Below are 12,954 nucleotides of genomic sequence, written 5' to 3' on the forward strand. Positions count from 1 at the left end.
CTGTCCCTCTGAAAATTCTATTCTCAGTAGTGAGTACATTAGAGGAAATTGGAATTTCTCGAATACAGATTCATTGAATGAATGAATGCTTTGACAGAAACAAGTCAAGTGAAATCCATTGCCACATGTAAGAATACGAGAGGAGGAGGGGAAGAAGAAAAAGCTTTTTCGATTCAGCTTTTTCGTCAGATTGCATTGAAGTAGTAGGCTAGTAGTTGCCTACTGCCTGCTCGACGACATTTGACTCTTCCGTGATATCGAGTAGCAAGATTACTTTCTCCTTTCCTCATCTCTTGGAAAATGATCGGGTGAGGATTCAATTTTCTTGTTTTGACAGAACCTATCTGAGCTCCAATACAAAAGGGCCCCAAGTCAGCTTTCAGATGTAGCTGGTTACCAAGCCACTTCATTTTTCCTAAAAGCGATTGTATCACTTTGAAAATGTTCTTAGAATGAATCTTACAATTTTTCTCTCATACAGTTGCAACTTGATAAAAACTCAGCTTCTAAAATGTTTTTCTTCAAGTTCATCGGAATTTCCTTCGAGTCCAATTCAATGTTGTTGATTTCATTCTCGAGTATTTTAAATAACTAGAAATTTTCATTTTCTATCCTTCATGAGCGTTGTCAGCGCCTTCAAAGATCTAGATACCATGAGCACAGCAGCACTGTTATGCTTGTTGCCTAACGTATCAGTTGCAAGGTTTGACTTAGATTTTTTGATAAGCGTTCTTTTTATTCAAAATATGTAAATTTCATAATTGTGATTCCATTATAACTTCATGAACTCAATTTTTAAATTCAGCTACTTTCTCCACATATTATTTTGAAATTTCTATAATTATTATTTTTCTAGAATAAAAAGAAGTGTGCCAATCTAATCCTAGTTTATTTCAGATGTGGAACGCAAGTTTTTGGAATGGAGAATGCAATTTATTGCATGGTGGATTAAGATTTTTGGCGATTTAACGTTATAGTTGTTTAATATGATGATAATTATACTATGATAGTGCTGTAATATGATGATTAAAATCAATGGAGAGTATCAAAAAGACCTCTCCTGAAAAAGGATGATCCAGGATCTAGAAGACTCCCTCTCACTTGACCATGGAAATAGATTCATAATCTACCATGAAGTCAAAGCTGTCAATTCTAATTACCTAGAATAAATTAATTGAATTTGAATTCGAATTCATTGCCAAAAATCATAAATACATATTCATACAATATAATAATTACAAGAGTATATAATACAAATGAAAAATTTTTGATCTTAACTTGAGCATAACGATAATATCAATGTAATATTTGGCACTGCCAACATAAGATTCCTTGTGTGTTGGCAGTGAGTTGCAGTTCACTTATTCTGCTTCAATTCAAGTCAAATACGAAGTAATATAAAATTAAATTTAATGATATTATCGCTCTGGTAAATAATATTCATAATCAACTTTGTTGATTGCTCAGCAATGAATTTTGGCGGGAATACCGAGTTAATATCTAAGGATTTGGTCGATACTCATTCATCTCCAAGCGAATTTTCTTCGAGTTAATTGGGTCTGTTCACTACCATTCCTGGAAATTTAGAGACTTCATAAACCTAAATGAGCTTGAAATGCCAAACTGATTGATCTTCAAATGAAATTAACTTCTTAAACCTAAATAAGCTTGTGATGCTAGTTGGATTGATTCTTAATTTATTATTGAAATTAACAGCACTGATTGGTTTTAACAGTCTTTCTATTAGAGCAAAGGTTAACTTTCAAATATCCATCTGAATATTTTCTCATGAAATTTCAACTGATTCATTACTGACTTATTCATCATGAATAATATTTCAAATGGTTCATTCGGTTTATTGGTTTGAAGGCATAAGGATTGTTCTCTTTATTCTAATTATAAACAGTTGAACCCCGAACAGTGGCAGATTGAGAACCACCTCCCTTTCAACTCGAGATGGAAGAGAATATAAAACTAGGAGCGGTTGTTGTTCAGTTCCGTTCATTGTTACCATTCACAAAAGAGTAAGAGAATCCAACTTAGCATCGTGAGTTTCTTGTTTCTCATCTCATAATTTTCATAACAAATCCATCTTATTTTAGCCTTGATTGTTCGACGTTCCTCCTGTATTAGGCTACTAATTATTAAATTATACGGGCGTTGATCCCGATTGATGTGGGAACTCATCTGATGAGGCTGCGAGGAGACAATGCTAATTAGGCTGAAGCATAAATCTCATTTGTTACCTGTCGACCCGCATCCAAGTGCCACGCTGCAATTGTTCAATTATAGAATAGCGATTCAAGTTCCGAACTTAACAAACAGTGAAGTTCTTGGATCTTATCAATTGAGCTCTCGTTAAGGAAATTTTCAGCCTGGGTATGATTAGGAATATGTTAATTCAGACAATCCAGTTATATTGGGTCAATTCTCTCAACAATGATGATACAACTAGAGTTCAACTTTGCATCTTCGGATTGTTTCAGTCTGAATACAAATATTTGAACTAATCTTGTTCATCATTTGATACTTGTTTACAAGTGTTAACAAGTCTCAAAGCCTCAACACCTAAGACCTGGTCCCAAGACCCACTGTCGATATCGTACTAGTAAATCCTAGTAAATCATGGTTACCATTTGAATAATCATTTCAAAAATTCTGGGAGCACTTAACTTTTTCACAAAAACAAACTTAAGACAAATTGTAATATTCATAGTGGAGACTTATTCATTTTCAAATGAATAACAAAAGATTGATGGGATTGTTGTTCAAGGAACAGGATGAGAAAATTATTATTCTCTTTTATTCAATTCGTATTTCCCCCTCAAAATCCAAGTGCAATCGATAATAACAAAGCACGCTCTATTTATTCCACAAACACATCGTGGATGAACTCAAATTTCATCAAACCGCTCTGTCTCACCAACTAAACAACTAATCCTACTTCCAACTTAGATTCTGAAGTCTTATTGAAAAAATGCAAAGGAATTGTGCATCAAACTACACTGACTTGATTTTTCAGGCGTTCATCTATTGCAGTGCTACCATGAGTTTTGAATTAATATCACCTTCTCCTTCCTTTCATGTTTGTCCTATCAAAGCTTGAAAAGGTATCATGAAAAAGTTCAGCAGGGGTATTCATCAAGAATTTTCCAACTTTGAATAGTTGCTTTAATAACATACCATTTCATAGTGTGTGCATCATAATAATATATTTTCTTTGGTATCCTTTATTACAGCACTCGAACACATGGAGTTCTATTATGAATCGTTCCAGTTTTTGATAATTCCCTTTTATTCCCTCTGTGAAAATATTGTTCATATTTTGTAAAAATATCTGTCGTCTAAAATCCTTTATCATATCTTGTGTTCCATCATTTTATCATGTTCTCTCTTATTATACCCGTTGGACCACATCATTGTGCATTTCCCCTTGTATTATATTATCCTTTGTTTCATATCTGTCCAAAAATTCGTAACTTGAATTTATCAGCTAACAAAGCTAATAAGCCAAGTCGTCATCATCATTATCATCATGACACGGAATATGCGAATAATGACGTGGATGTCAGCGCTGAAAAGAATTTGCAACGCAATCAGCTCCCTCTATCAATGCGCCAAATGATGGGAGCGATGCTAGCTGCTAGCTGCTAGGTAAAGGGCACAGACAACAGCAGCGGCTTAGCTAATCAAAGGCGATGCGAATGCAAGACAAGGCAGTAATTGCATTACCGTGTCCGCTTAATAATCCCGTTGTTCCACTGAAACCTGAACTTCTACTATGCGCCATATACACCAGCCAAAGACAGACTTCCATTTTGGTGGCGATGCACAAATAAATTCAGTAAACCGCCCCTCACTCCCTTGTGCATTTTGGGTGTACTGGGTAGGAACTGTCACATAACAGATACGGTATTTCCTCAATTTTAGTAAAAAAATTATGTGTCAACAATATTTTGCTAAGCAAGTCCAAACAGAATAACAAGAATATTGATTGTGAACAAACGGGAATTTCAATTCTTGTTACCAATTTTCAAGAGAGACATCACTATAAATTTAATGAAAAGCATTTTTATGAATATTACTTGATTGTAATATTTCAATATATGAGTAAATTATCAATCGTAGTCCTGAATGTAATCTCAAAATTACATGGTGTCATATCCCATATGAAACAGCTTCCACCCATACTGACAGTTGTTATCGTGTCATTGAGAGTATCCCACTAATAGCTGCCGATTGAATCGGTCGACATCGCTTTGTTATCAAGAGTTTTGAATACAATATTTTTCCAGTTTGATGTTTCAGGTAGCCCGCTGCTATTTGTGCTCCAATAGCCACTTACAAGTTTCAAGGCACAAGTAGAACAAGTGCAGTCAATATAGACATAAAAAAGGGGGGTATGCTTGCAATTTATATTGTAGTTCTGATTTCCTAATATATTATTTGGGAGCATAAGAGAAGTCCAGAACCAATTTCTTCATGCGAAATTTCCTTGTGCTAGATACAGAATGGCCCATAAACCTCGTATTTTCAGCTCATTTTCCAGTTTTCAGCTATTTCTGCCAAATATCGTTATCGGACAGAAAAATTTGTTCTTGACTTTTTTTAGATTATAAAATTCTGAATCAAATGAGATCATTCAGAACTCTCTTTCTCCAATGAGTACTGAGTTATGATTCTCCAAAAATGAGTGAAATTTAAAGAAAAAATCAATTTTGATTAATTTTAGTTTTTGATCAACAATATCTTCCGATTGTTACCATTTATATGTATGATTCAGATTCTCTCTGGGCGTATTTTTGTGCTCTACAAGCTGAGATCAGGTAGAGCGCTCTATAGCTATCATATAGATATCCAGGTACACCTGACAACAATGCTCCTTGTATTGTGAAAAACACCTAATTTTCAGCTTCAACCATAATCACCAACTACATTGTCCTCACATTGATAAATATCAATGTGCTAAATAATATCAGCTTCAACCATAATCACAACTACATTGTCCCCCATTGATAAAATATCAATATGCTAAATATCAATGTGAGGACAATGTAGTTGGTTATTATGGTTGAAGCTGAAAATTAGGTGTTTTTCACAATACAAGGAGCATTGTTGTCAGGTGTACTTGGAAATCTATATGAGATAGAGCGCTCTACCTGATCTCAGATTGTAGAGCACAAAAATACGCCTAGAGGGATTTTGAGTTATACATCTAAATGGTAACAATCGGAAGATATTGTTGATCAAGAACTAAAATTAATCAAAATTGATTTTTTCTTCAAATTTCACTCATTTTTGAAGAATCATAACATTGGAGATAGAGAGTTCCGAATAATCTCATTTGATTCAGAATTTTATAATCTAAAGAAAAGTCAAGAACAAATTTTTCTGTCCGATAACGATATTTGGCAGAAATAGCTGAAAACTGGAAAATGAGCTGAAAATACGAGGTTTATGGGCCACTCTGTATGTAGCACAAGGAAATTTTGCATGAAGAAATTGGTTCTGGATTTCTCTTACAGTATGTACCCAAATTGCATGCATCAATGTATAAGGCTATAGTGCCTGGACTAAACGAATAATAGGCTATGACTATTCACTAATATGAATAATAATAATAATAGTTGGAGCCCTGCCTGTGTGTAAAGGTTACAGATTCGGTTAAGTGTTATTTATTTTGTTAAGTGGGAGAGGCTTCAACAATGTTGGCCGACAATCGGACTACACGCTGACACGCATAATGCTCCTCAGCAACCTTTCTCATGTGGTGGAATATATTAAATAACATTTTGATTCGAGTTGTAGTTTTATACTTCGTCAAGGAAAATCTGAAGATAGTTTAGTCACTCTACGTTATTAAACATTAGATCAGTAAGCACTACTTCACTTTGAAAATCACTTTACAGTATTTGAAAATGCAACTGTCATTTAATCAATAAATTATTGAAACTTGACGGATGCTCCAATAAACTCCCATTGAAGCAGTCTACATTTCTGAAAATCACATAATTGAATTTGCAAACAACAATCATTGATAGCTTCTATACACAGTGGACTCTGGACTGCACAGAAACTTTTATCTGTCGGTTCTAAATTGATAATTGGATCATGAATAAATGATTCATGACTCTGTATAAATTATTAGATAACTCAAAGCAGCTTTTTTCAGCTCACTGAAAAGAGTTCATCATGACTTTGGCGAAGTAAATAATCATTATTCCGAATAATAGAACACAGATGGACAATCTGAACTTTGCGAATTCAATTCTCCAGAGATTAATTCGGAGCATGACGGACCAGCACAGCACCTGACGACTCGGCTAGCAATCTGGCATCGGACTACTTTTAATTTTCCAACTCCTTTTCTCTCTTCCTCCCACTGTTATTCCCTCACTCGTACTCACTTCTCCACTCACTTTTTCTCTTTTCTTTCTCCCTCACACTCTATCGCTCGAATCGTTTTGCATTGTCCCCTTTTCACTCATCTCATTTATAATTTAATTAAATCTCCTAATAGTCGCTTTCAAAAGAATAACCCTTTTTGCTGAGTTTTGCTCTGCCTTCCAACTGGAAAATATTTCAATATCTTGCAGTGAATGCACAAAATGCTAGACAGGATTATTATTGATGAGTGTTTCGTGATAATGGGAACAGACATTATGATTGATTCTCTTTGGAGATTGATTAAGGTTTACAATATTGCAAAATATCAATCTGTTGGGAATTTATTTTTTCACGGGATTTTGAAGCTATTCAATGACAAAAAACTGACAATACTTTTCAAAAATGACTTACCTTGATTGAATGTTGACTATTTATAGAGTACCATTATGGAATCAATATCATTGGAGAGAGACTTCAAATGAGACCTACCTGCCCCAATCGATTATATCCAACCAACTTGAATTAATGAGTAATTTCATTACTTTTTATACTATTGTTGAATAATAGTAGATCTATCAATAAATCACTCTTTCATCAAGAGTATCGAATATCAATTTTTCAGTTTGAGGAGAGGTAGCACGTTATTATTTGAGCTCCAATAATAGCCAGTTACAGATTTCAAGGAACAAAAGTAAAATGACTATGGATAAAAATAATAAATAATGACAATTTTTACTTTCACTTTAATAAAGAATAATTGAATCAAATACAGTGTACTAGGGGCCAACAAATTCTTTTGATGAATTCACATTATTCATATAATACTCCCCTTCATCATTATGGAACTTGAAAAAGTTTCAAAAGAGTACAAAAAATCTCTCAAGTTGAATAGTATCCTAAAGTAAAAAATAAGCAAGTCTGCCGGCTATAATGGAACAAATTGATGATGGAAAAGAGAAAACTCCCAATTTTCAAGTTCGAATTTCATTTTTCTAATTATTACTTTTCATTACTAAAAACCTGACTCGAAGATTTCAAAATCATCCATAAGTCCATCAAAACAAAATTTATTGGTTGACTCAAAGACCTTAAAGAGATAAGGTCTGCATCTTTAAGGTCTTTGGGTTGACTTCACATCCCAGAATCGTGATTCCACACCACAAAAATAGATCAATTGAAAAGATCTAAGAAAAAACAATGAACAATATGAAAAGGTCATACTTTATTGCAAGTTAATTAATTATGAGTTCAGTCTACCCAAAGCTTTTTATATTATATTCGGATTGACTTGTTTTTGGTTTACACACTAATGAGGAGACCATAATTTGTATATTATGATGAGAATTATCAATTATTGAGGCTTGAGAGTTGAAAAATCGTGTTCAGTGACCGAAAATACATGAGATAGCGTTCCTGAAATACATAATTCGAATGCATAACTAGTAGGAGCGATGCGATAGACAGGCCATTACGCGCATTAATCATGAGGGAGGACCGCGCCGCAGCGTAACAATGCTACTTATCCCCCTCCCACCGCCGCATCTATGATCGTAACCCCCAAACTATATATATATCATTGGATTCAGGAAGAAACGGCCTACAACGTTTATTAGGAGCATTTTCCTCTTAGTCGGCTAATGACTTGAATATTCGAGAAATAACAAAAAGTCCATAATAAAAAAATACATTTTTCGAGATATTTTATTTTTTTACGGAAAAACTATGCAGTTTATCGCAAAAATGTACAGGACCACATTGAAAAACAGTTATGTGTACATAATTTTGAGAAAAAATTAAAAGCTGTACTATGAATAGTAACTGCAGGACAGGCGATTTTATAAGCGCACGTTTTTTACAACTTACCCCCCTCCCCACCAAGCTGTCGACCACCCTGGGACGTGACGACATCGAGTTTCATATACACTAAAGACCCCCTAACAATAATCCGAAGTCAAATTCTCTGCCTCTCTCATGTATGCTCAATGTAAGCCAGTGCCTGGACTATTACTACCAGTGAGTATAGAATGTAACATTCTTTATGAAAATGTGTATATTTTCAATTATCTTAAGTTACTCCTCCTACGTTTTTCAATTTTTAGTAAATATTTTTTTTTAATTGCATTATCCAAGGTATATTTATTGCCACCAAACGATTTGTTGAAATAGAAATTATTGCTCCTCTGTTACGCATATCTTGATTTCTGATTGTGCTGGTTATAATTATCATGCTGTAGTGTGAGTATTGTATTGTATGTGAATTATTGATGTTCATTGAACATTGATTAAATACGTTATATAGAATATAGTTTATGTATACAACATTGTACAACAATGAGTGCATCGCAAGGTAAGCACATGCTTTATCCTGTCCTTGATGATTGGCATTTGTGAGCTTGCCTTGCGACTTTGGTGGATAACAATATTGTGCATGTCGACAATATATTGCTTCTATTGACCGATATGTCTTTGACTAATCCATGACAATGGCTGGCCCTGCATGCTTATTTTAGCAGGGCTTCCGTACCGAGCTCATCCGTGAAGACAACACGAGCTGATTCCCTTATCATCTACTGTGGGATTATTGGTCCTTCATACTGTCAATTTCATCAGCAGTCTATTGATCTCCAACAAAATCAGTTATCAGTTCTGTCCTCATACTCACCGCATCACAATACATTATGTGTGCTCTTGTGGATGAATTTACTTTTCTGGCTGGTTTCTAAGATTGGGTGATATCGCATTGTGTGATTGGTTGAATAAATTGAAGATAATTTCAGCATAAGTGCAATGAACAGCACCACTATTATTGAATACATTTAAAAAGTCCGTTAACAACATAAATATTAAATTTGCTTCTGTTCTAAGGCTTTCCTTTCATATGAGCAACTACACTTCATTCTTCAAACATTTTGTTAGACTCGTTCTTCAAACGTCAAAGCTTTTCTTCTCTTTCTGGCTTAAATAAAAGATTTTTCGACGAGGACATTCTTGACTAAGATAATAGCGGCTATTGTGATGAGATGAAGGCCACTGTGTGATGACTTCCTTATTAGTTAGGCCCGAGTCTGGCTTGGTAGGCAGAATCGTTAAACCGAGAAATTTGGACTCTCTGATTGTGCAGTAGCTAATTTCGAGCGGCAGTCATTTGCCCTGCCTGCGGTGCGGTTCCCATTCTGTAAGACATGACTCAGCAAATTAAAGGATGTTAGAAGTCGAGCGGGCTCAATTAGCAGTGTTCACGTCTTTGCCACACACCGTTTTCGAGTCTACAGTGAGTCTCCACCCACCCCGTCGTCGTAAACAAGGGAAAGAAGGGGACGAAGTAGAAGGGCGAATGGAGGAAGATGACTATGATGATGAAGGGGAAGACGCAACCACCGCACACCTACACACAAACTCTCATTTGCTTATACTTGAGTAGCTTATTTTAAAAACTTATCAATCTTATCGTCTTATACTATCACAACTTATGTTACGAATTGTTTGAAAATGCAGACTCATTTTTTTAGTCATCATCATAATCATGAAACTTCAGAACTTTATTCAAACAATTTGTGCTTTTAACAGATTCTTGCGGAGCACATGTTACACCTGCTAGCTCTTATCTCAATGAATTTTGCCCCTAATATTCAATTCACTTTCGATTTGTTCTGGTCTGTCAATGTTTCAATACATATATAATAATCACTAACTGATAATGATCAACAGCATATATAAACTTGGATAAATCTGAATAACTTACTTATTCATTTCTATATCTAGTATTGGAAATAGAACATTTTTTTTAACGAACAAGCTCTCATAAAGTTTATTGAAGAATTTAATATCGCCTGGAATCCCAGATTTTGTAGACTCAATTCAATCCCAACATTTTGGGGAAAACATGTTCACCATTTTTCCACGAGCAGGTTTATAATGGACGGCTTTTCCTCATACCCACAGTGAGTAGATTACGTCGGAAAGAGTTGTATAGGTGATAAATGAAATGGTGAACAAATTAATAAAGAGACAGCGCTGTCAATCTCTGGCTCGGTTTTATTAAACCACACCTCACACCACCGAACAAACCCCTCTACTCCGGCCAGCTGCTGATTTATGGCTTTGTCACCGTCAAACCCTCACCACCACCACCCATCACCCTAATACCATTAAATGATGAGGAAAGGTAAGTTTAGACACCTGAACAAAGAGAGGTCATATGAAAATGAGCGAGGGAATGAGTGCGAAAGACCTGGTGATTGAGAGATGAGAGAGATCTCCCAGCAGCCGAGACAGACATCTGAACATCCACCGTGAATATCGCTACCGTAACCCACAGCTATATGATGAGATTCATAGGCTTTTGGATATTCATTACGATCCAACCTATGACCATAAATTGTGCTAGTTATTCAAATAAGCTATTCAGATTACATTTTAATGAAGTCTAGAGTAGTATTGAACCATTTCTTATTCTAGACATCCTACAACTTTCCACTCTAGAACATAGGAAAAAATAATGAGCTTCAATCATTCCTCCTCCTCCCAATCTACTGGAATTCACAATTGAAAATCAACGCCATAAACTCGTAGAGTATTCGTGTCGAAAGTGATTTATCTCATTCCTTTCTTGGTGTAATGTCATCTACAATAATGTTTTGCTTGAATTTTATTGGAAATAGTAGATTTGTACTTAAAATTGTAGAGCAGAATATTAAATAAATATCTTTAAAAATGCCTTATTTTTATGCATTGTTTCGGTTTTTTTTTTATTAGAGTGCTTTTATTTTGTGTGAGAGAGTGAGAGAGAGAAAGAAAGTAAGAAGTCCATCTAGCAGCACTGACGATTGGTCGCTATCGTCAAGGAAATTTACATTAGAAACTCTTGATCAAGCTCTAAAACTTCAATACCAACTAAAACTCTAAATCTAAAATAATAATGAAAAATACTGAAATATCTATACTCTACTATACTAGTCGAATGACTGACTACCGACGCAGCATTTTTTTCAAACAAAGATCTTGCAATTTTTACTACCTCTAGAATTGCATCTATAACTCAACGAATCATTTATGAGTTGCAAGCGGAGCCATGAGAGTGTATTTGGTGCAAGCAAATATTTATCAATTGGTTTTGACAATGGTGAAGCAGGATGGCAACATGACGGCCGGAATAACGCAGATGGTTGGCAGAGGCATGTTGCTTTTAGGATGGTAGTGGCCGTTTTTAATAATTCATTATTCATTACTGCGAACACCGAGTCACTAATTGCTCCCTCTCCACTTCGGCTGGCAACTCTTTTAAAAATTTACAGCGTTGCCACTGACGCGACGCGACGCGTCACAAGCATGGAAAATGCCAGCAAAGCGATTTCAAGAAATGCGCACCCTGCTAGCATCACACTAGAATTCATGTTTCCATGGTATATGAAGTACCGTTGCATGATTATCATGCTTTTTTAATAATCTTTAATATCTTTCTGAAGTTTGAATTGGATTTCTGGTGAAAATATGTAGTCCTACTCTTGGATAGAATAGTTGGACATTAATGGAATAATCATGTATGATTCGGAAGTAATGAGAGTTCCATAATAAGAATTAATTTATTCTGCGTTTTTTATTCATTGTTGTTCTCATTTCTTCTCCTCTAATCAACCATATTGTAAATGATAATTTGGAACTGAGCAAATTTTGTTTTTATTTATGGTATTTTTTTAGGTATTCAATTCTATCAGGAGTCTCTATTTTCTTTATGAAAATGTGATTAATTCTCTGCAGAAAAAATTGATTTGTAGATCATGATTCAATACCGATATATATTACTAATATTCATTGGAACAGATTTTGATGGTTTTTTATTTAAAACTGGAAACGAGGAACGGATAACTCGAATCAGGGTGTTTCTTCAAATTCTATTATAATTATTCGTATATTAATTAATTCCATTTCCTTCTAATTATGCATTGTCGTATTATCATACTGGTTCTTTTTATGAGGCTGCAGAAGTTAATGAGAGATTGAGAACTTTAATACAGTGTAATATTGAGCTAGACATTGTTTAGATGAAATTCAAGTTTGTTTGAAATATAATATTGCCTATGTTGGACATTTCAAATAACACATACATAATTTCCATATCCTGTGAATTATAAATACATGAACTGCCTACAGAGTGCCAGAGTTTGAATAAACCAAACAGCGCTTTGCACTGAAGAAGTTGAGAAGTTCAGGCAGATTTGTTCTATGAAATAACTTCCTTTGTTAATATAATCTTCAATCATTCATGAGAAGTCAAGAAAATGTTACCGATGTTACATTGATTTCAATAGAAGCTGACTCCTTTACTCATTGAAAGCAATTCTTGCTTCCTAAGAGACTTTCTTCATTTGGCGGAAGCGCGTGAAGGCCGTGACCCGTGACCCAGTTCAATTCTGAATGCATTCAATTATTGAAGCTCCGATCGATTCAATGCATTGATCGATTCAACTACACTACAATACTTCCGGCAGATCTAGAACACAAAGACGTGGATGAATGAGGAAATAAGAATGAGTTGGAGTACCTGCTGGCAAAATAATCGGACCTCCT

This window comes from Nilaparvata lugens, chromosome 1 (assembly GCF_014356525.2).
Source record: "Nilaparvata lugens isolate BPH chromosome 1, ASM1435652v1, whole genome shotgun sequence".
Classification (NCBI taxonomy): domain Eukaryota; kingdom Metazoa; phylum Arthropoda; class Insecta; order Hemiptera; family Delphacidae; genus Nilaparvata; species Nilaparvata lugens.